The following is a 7,749-nucleotide window of genomic DNA, read 5'->3' as shown; positions in this document are numbered from 1 at the left end:
CAATATTTATTTTTCTAAAATAAAGATTAGGAAAATAGAAAAGATTAGGGAAAATAAAGATTGGGAAAAGATTTAGGAAAATAAAGGTTGAATCTAGCCAGGTGCACCTCTCATCTCAATCCACTAACCAGGAGGAAAACTCAAAAAGAAATACCACATGGACAAAAGCTCTCTCAGTACAACTAATATGGACACTCAACATGGCCTTATAGAAACTTATCCCTCTCCCAAGTCATATGTTTGTCAGAATTGCATGCCTATTTCAATCAAAGAAAAGTGATCTGATCTCTTCAGATGAAGATAGGACTTGGAGATGCTGCCGCCTAGGGTTAACTTGCCAGAGAAAGGGTAAGCATTTGGGAAGTGGGGGGGATGGGGTACAAGGAAAGACCTATCAGCTGAGCAATGGCAGGAGCCCTTCTGCCAATGGGCTGGCTCAGGGAGTAAACCTTCCCAGAACTTAGCTTCTCTCTAGAATCAAAGTGGGCAAAATGATTATTTGCCCGGAGTAAACCAGGTTGACATGGTAAACCGAGAAGGCAGACATGGGTGTTAAGCCAGATGCAGTCATACACTATAAGTAAACTATGTACCTGTAACCTGCCTGGAGTTTAGATTGCACCAAGTAATTTATTCATTCTCTCTAAACAGGTCATAATAAGTGTTAGTCCGTGATCCACTATGGAGAGAAATTTCTGGAAAGAATAGAGGCAGTGCTACAGGGTCCAAGGTTGTTATTTAAAGAGATGAATGTGGGCTGGGTGCTGTGACTCATACCTGTAATCCCAGCATTTTGGGAGGCAGAGGCAGGAGGATTACTTGAGGCCAGGAGTTCAAGACCAGCCTGGCCAATATAGTGAGACCCCCATCTCTACAACAGATAGGAAAACTTAGCCGGGCATGGTGGCAGGTAGTGTAGACCCTGCCACCATGGGACCACAGCCCCTGTAGTCCCAGCTTCTCAGGAGCTGAGGCGGAAGAACTGTTTGAGCCCAGAAGTTCAAGGTTGCAGTGAGCCATGATCATGCCACTCATTCCAGCCTGGGCAACACAGCAAGACCTGAATCAATAATAATAATAATAATGCAACACACACTATCTTTTACCTCTTGAGCAATGAATGCAGATGCCATGACCACATCTGTTTGTTGGGGACCAGGGAGGCTGGCAGTGAGGATTCAGGGTGGAAGCAGCCATGTACCCAATACCTATTGTGAGATGTGGCCTGGAGAGCCCTGAGATTTCCTGGCCAGGCTCACTCACTACCCAGACACCCTCCTCCTATGTGGCCAGTCCCTCAGCCCCTCCAAGGCTCACTTCTCAGACATCGGAATAATCCACATCCTCCACCTTGAGTTATTCCTCACAAGGCTTGCGAGTTTTCCTAGGAGGAAAGGAAGGCACGGTTGAACCCACACAATTCTGAATCTAGAATTTGGAGGATTTCTAAACCACTGCTGTAAGTCAGCCCTTGAGAACTTGTAGATTTTCTCATCATTTTCAGCATGAGAGTCTGGAGTAGACTGGATTTGACTCTTGGTTCCTTGGGCAAGTTACTTAACCTCTCAGTTGTGCGTCAGTTTCCTTATCTAAAAAGTGTGGTTAATAATAACTGACCTCTCAAAGGTATTGCGAGTTTATTGTGATGATTAAATTAGTTGATTCATATAAAATATTTAAAAGAGTGCCTGGCATTATTATTAATAGTAATAAGTTTAGCACAAGTCTTGCCTGCTGATAAGGAGCTGGATTGAATGACTACTTAGATTCTATTTCTTGGCCTTCTCTTCTCTAGACTAGGTGACCTCAACTTTCTCTTTGCCCCTGAAGAATGTATCCCAGTCTGCTAAGGAAAAGAAAGCCCATATGTGCACGTACACACATGCACCTGCACAAACATTTACACACAGTTTTGCTCCTCTATACAGAATTAATAGAGCTACTAGATTGTCTAGGAACTGACCTGAAAGAGAAAGGAAACACTGTTGATATAACCGATAGGTTTATATTCAAAAAGTTGCTAATCATATTGCTGTGAACCCCTGCCATCTCTAGTCCTGCCCACCTATGGGTACTGCAGACCAAATGCCCCGTTCCTGTTCCTGTCTTGACCAAGCCTAGTATGTTATTTGAGGCCCAGGCCCACCTGCAGTGGAGGGTCTATAATTGGCCTTGCTTCCTTAAGCTGGATACCCAGTGGGCCCAGGACTAAACCTCATGAAGCTTTTAAAGGCCCACTGAGATTAAGCTTTTCCACCAGTGGCTCACCTTGTCTTCCTAGTGACCATGGCTAGATTCTGTCTAGTTCTAGAATTGCACTCTAATTCTCTTCTGGGACTGTCACACTGACCTAAATCTCTATCTGTGTTAGAACTTTCCAACTTATCTGTCCAATCCCAATCCTTTTTCCAAATAAATTGAACTTTATCTTGATGAATATTTAATGTTCAACCCACCCCTGGTCCCTGGCTAGAATCATCTCTGAAATGTCTAAAGCTCTGCCACTACCTGTGCCAGGAGAATCAATGTATCACCACCAACCTAATAGTGACCATCAGCTTTGCTGGAGATTTCTGTTCACTGAACTGAATCTGTCAGCTTTTCCTGGTTCACTGGGACACAGATTTGGATTGGACGCCATCACCTGAGAGACAGTGTTAGCAGCAGTGTGAACACCACCAGTCCCTGACCTGCCTGTAGTTAACTTCCTCCTGTTTTCCTGTCGACCCACAAATTAAGTTGCTGCACACCCTGGGGCAACACCTGGGGGTATGACAACTAAAAACTAAGAAACTGCATACTACACATGCGATTTGTCTGTGTTCACTGCCCACCTGACATTTCTACTAGGATGCTTGCAAGACACATCAAACTCAGTAGTCCAAGACCAAACTCGTGATCTTTCGCCTAAAACCATAACCCCTTCCACTCTGATACTCCTCTAATCAGTTTTCCACACTGCAACCCAAGTGATCTTTTCAAAATGCAAATCTGTTCTTCACACACATACACACTTAAAACCCTTCATTAGCTCCTCGTCATCCTCAGCATCAAGGCTCATATCCTTAACACAGGCTCCTCGTCCTGTGTGTTTGGCCCTGGATGCCTTTCCAGCCTTCCCTGGCCTCACTCTCCCTCTTCCCTGATATACTGCAGCCACTAGGGTTATGTTACTTAGCGCTTAGGTCACTCTGCAGGGAATTAGATAAAGGCACCCCTTCTGGATAGCCCAGTTGGAAAAAGATGCCCTTTCCTCTAAGCTGATGCAGCGTCTCATGGGGGCTTTCAATTGGCAAGAAAAGCAGAGCTGGATTTCAGCTCCTACTCTGCTTCCTCAGCCCAGCTGCGCCCTGCTGGTCCACAGCACAGCCTGTGCTGGCCACACCAGTTGCCTGCCTTCTTTTAGGTACCCCAAAATACACCGTGTTCCCTCCTCCCACTGGCTTTTGCTCTTACTACTTGATCAACCTGGGATACTCCTCCTCTCTTTTTGTCCAGCAATCTCCCAACCCAATTCTCACATCTTCAGGGAAGCCTTCCTGATCTCCTTGTTCTAGTCAGTTTAAGTTCCTTTGTGGTACTCTCTCATCAGACAGGGCTCCCATTTCTCCTAATACTGATCTCATTTTGGAAGTCAACACGCATTTGTAGAACTAATGTCTGACACCCTCATCGTATTACAAGCTCCATTAGAGCAGAGACCATGTCCTTTTTATCTCTCTATCGTAGCCCCAGAACTTAACACAGGGTCAGGCACATAATAGTTGATCATTAAATATTCATTAAGCACCTACTGAGTGCAGGCTGCTCTTTAGTAGATGGTAGTGTCTGGACTTCATAATCAGAACAACTTAAGCTTCCCAGAGGCATGATTAAGCACGTCAAAGAGGAAAATATTCTGTTCCACTTAATTATGCATTTTTATTTAAAAATAGAAGTCTTTATTAAACAACAAAGCATAAATATTAAAGAATGTATTTAAATAACTTGTGTAATTTAGTGCAAGCTTTAAAGGTGCATAAACACTGAAATGCAATTCAATGCCTTTTTAAATCGTTTTCTATCATTATCTCTACTTTATCTAATCTTGTCTCTTAACCCAGCTTGGAGGAGAAGTAATTCATTCTGACTCTCCTTATTTTGCCTCAAAACCTGCTAAGGCTTGTCCACAACTCCAGCATGTTTCTGGCCTCCCAGGCTTTAGATCAGATTGTAGGAAAAGCCTCTGCAGGTAGTTTGCGTCTTCACTCCACTGTGGGAGAGTTCCCACAGTTTTAATGGAGAAAGGTCCTTCTCAAGAGAGTAAATATTTTTTTATGTCTATCACTCTTTCTCTTTGGTTCTTATCCTGGTACAGCAGAAAGAAGTCAGATCATTCAGTAACACAAGAGCATGGTTTCCATGCCACAACTCAGTGATAGTCATTCATTACCATTTCTCAGGAGCTGGCTTCTGAACCTGCCTTTTCAAGAAGCTGTTCGTGTGAAAACCTGCTTCTCCCTTGTCAGGGTTGCTGATCAATAGCTTGGTCTAGTTACCAGTTAGACACCTATATAATCGCAGTTACTCCGAACTTACTGTTGCAAACAATTAAGCTGACTGTAGTGGGGTCTGTGAAAGACCCAACAGTGTGGTCTTACACTAGGTGTGGCCACCTGCCCATTGGGGATAAATGGCTCCTGCCACCAAGGTGGGTCTGCTTCTGAGCTTAAACTTCCCTTCAATCTTTTTCCCATGGCTGTGTGTTTCCAGGTGCACAGAGAGAGAAGCCTGTATGGTGGTGAAAGCTAGAAAATAAGAAGTTCATTCATTCACAGAGTTGCAAAGAGGCCATTAATGCTAAGCTTCAGCAGTGGAACACAGAAAACGGCATTAAAGGATTTACTTTTCATGACCATAATTCACAGTTAATGTACATTTGATGTTTAATGTATGAACCAGAGGTGACTTCAAACTTGTGGGCCTTTTCTAAATAGCGTTTTAATCTAAGTTTCAAAAAAAAAAAAAAAAAGAGGTTCATACACTCAGTCTGTCAGACAAGAGGGAGGGGAAAAAGGCAAAGCTAGGTGTGAGAATCCAAAGTGGGGGCAGGCTTTTGTTCAGTCCTTTATTGAGGTTTTACCTCTAATCTCTCCCTTTTTGATGCAATTTAAGATTAAGGAAATGAAAGACAGGGCTGACTGTGAACGGTTTTACAAACAGGACAGCCAAGGGGCCCTTAGAAGACAGTTTTGTAAGAGGCTTTGGGCTTCAGTCCCTAGGAAGGATGAGGTGGGAGGTTCTGCAGGGCCCGTGTGCACCGGAGAGTGGCCACTGAGAGGGCTGGTCTATCTGCGGAGAAACTGACCTTCTGTGTCCAAATAGGAGACCGCAGTGGTGGTCACCACACAGCTCAGTGGGAATCAGAATCAGGTGAGGGAATCCAAAAAGCATGATCATCAGAGCAAGGGATGCCATGCTCGGCTGGGAGGAGCCCCCAGATTAAACCTGCTGGGTCCAGGATCTATAGCGTGACATCACCTCTCGAATAGCAGTTCCCTCATCTAGATAACAAGGTTCGTAGGCTAAATCAGTGATTTCCAATGAGCTCTGCCAAGACCCTAAGACACAAACACACCCTCAGGTGCTATGGCAGATACAGTAGGGGACCCGCACGGAGAGACCTTGGCCCTTGGCCCTCAGCATTTCTTCAACAAGAGCATCTCCACTGTTTTATAATGAAGAGTGCCATGCAAGATTTATTATACAGGGAAGTTTCCCATTAAAGATAAAAACATTGAAAGGTAGGAGACAAGCTCATCGCTAAGATCATTTCCAGCTCAAGTCTAGAAGGGTAAATAGTTAGAAAAGTCACCTAAATGGGCCATCTCAAGGAAACGCCCTCCAAAATGGGCAACAGAGATAAGAGTAGCACCCGACAGGCTGTAAAGGTTGCATTGCTGGAGACCAATGCCGTGTAGGGGTCGAGAGTGTCTCCTTGGAGCCCAGCTTACCAATTTCAAGGAGAACATGATTTTCTCCAGCAATGCTAAGCTGCTTCAGGCCAGGAACGAGGTAAGCAAATAGTTGGGTTTTGTTTTGTTTTTTTTTTTCCGGGTAAGTTCAATGGAAAGAAATAGGAAAAAGGGAGTTGAGGGTATCTGCAAGGGAACTGCTTTGTAGAGCTGGGATGTGAAAAGAAAGAAAGGAACAGAGAGAATTTAGTGGAGTGCAGATGAAAGAAGAAAGGCTTTTTATCAATCAATAAACTGTGCATATCTTCTAAAGTTCTCTTCAGCCCTAATCCCTTCATATTTTCATGATTCTATTCTCTTTCTCTTTTTTTTTTTTTTTTTTTTGAGACAGAGTATCATTCTGTCGCCAGGCAGTGGTGCAATCTCAGCTCCCTGCAACCTCTGCCTCACAGATTCAAGTGCTTCTCCTGCCTCAGCCTCCCAAGTAGCTGGGACTACAGGTGCGTGCCCAGCTAACTTTTGTATTTTTAGTAGAAACAAGGTTTCACCATGTTGGCCAGGACGGTCTCCATCTCTTGACCTCATTATCTGCTCGCCTCAGCTTCCCAAAGTGCTGGGGTTGCAGGCGTGAGCCACCACGTCTGGTCTCTTCTATCTCTTAACATGACTGGACAGTGGAGAATTCACTGCAGGAGGAGACAGCCAATTGCAACTAGACAAGTTAATAGGAGCTTCCAAATAGATGATGGATAGAGCCCATCAACAGAAACCTTGGAGCAAGCACTCCTGGAGATTCGTTGGTTTATTCTTTGTTCATTTATCCAACACATTTTTGTTGAGTGCTACATTGTATTTGACTCTGAGGATTAAGGATCATTAAACGGAGAAACAGGGATGTGCTCTCACAGCCTGGTGAGAAAGTTAGAAGCCGAACATTTGTTGCACATGTGATGCATATTATCAAAGTGGAGGGGCAGACCATTTAGGGGGTGTCTTCCAGGGGCACTCACTCATTCTGGGAGCAAAGGGCCTTCTCCCCTGACTTCTGGTTCAGAGGTCAGTGCAACACGTGGAGAGAGGGGCTCTCAAATCAGTGTTGCCCCATGTCTTCTAACTCCAAGATGCTCTCTGCTCTTCTTTTCCTGCCCAATCCCAGCTCTGGTTTCTCTGTTCATCCAAGAAGAAGAAAGGGCTCCAAAAGGCTTTAGGGATGGGGAGTGGGAAGGACCACCTGCAGCCTGCTCCCTCCCTGTGGACGTCTCACCAGCCTTGTGGACGGTTGTCTTCTGTGGGGCTTCTTCCGCCTAACTCTTCAGAAGGGATTTGAAGGTCTTCTCCCAACTGCACTCCCCCTTCCCCTTTCAGAAAATCCCGTTACTTAGATTGCATTAATAAAAAACCGTATCATCTGGAATAAAGGAGAAGATGAACCTGTTCTAGTATGTGGGGGACAACCCAGACTCCAGTATTGTATGCAGTTTCATATTCAGAGAGCCACAAAACAAGACTGATTTTAAGGAGGGTGACCGGGGGGGCGGGGGTGAAGAAACTTGGAAGCATGGCTCATGACAAACATAGAGAACTGGAATAGTTCACCAGAAGACACAAGGTGGCATGACAACTCTGCTCCAAAGCCTGAAGGACTGTCCCAAGGAAGAAGACAAATGCCAAGTCATGCCCCAACATAAGAGCAAAGGTCAGTGGGCTAAAGTTAAAATAACAGATTTTTAAAATCTCGGTATTTCAGAAAAAGGAATTGTATGAGAATTACTGCATATGAAGTGGAGACCACAGG

The sequence above is a fragment of the Callithrix jacchus genome, chromosome 10, assembly GCF_049354715.1.
Source record: "Callithrix jacchus isolate 240 chromosome 10, calJac240_pri, whole genome shotgun sequence".
Taxonomy (NCBI): Eukaryota; Metazoa; Chordata; class Mammalia; order Primates; family Cebidae; genus Callithrix; species Callithrix jacchus.
The sequence above is the reverse complement of the archived record's forward strand: the minus strand, read 5'-3'. Positions refer to the sequence as shown.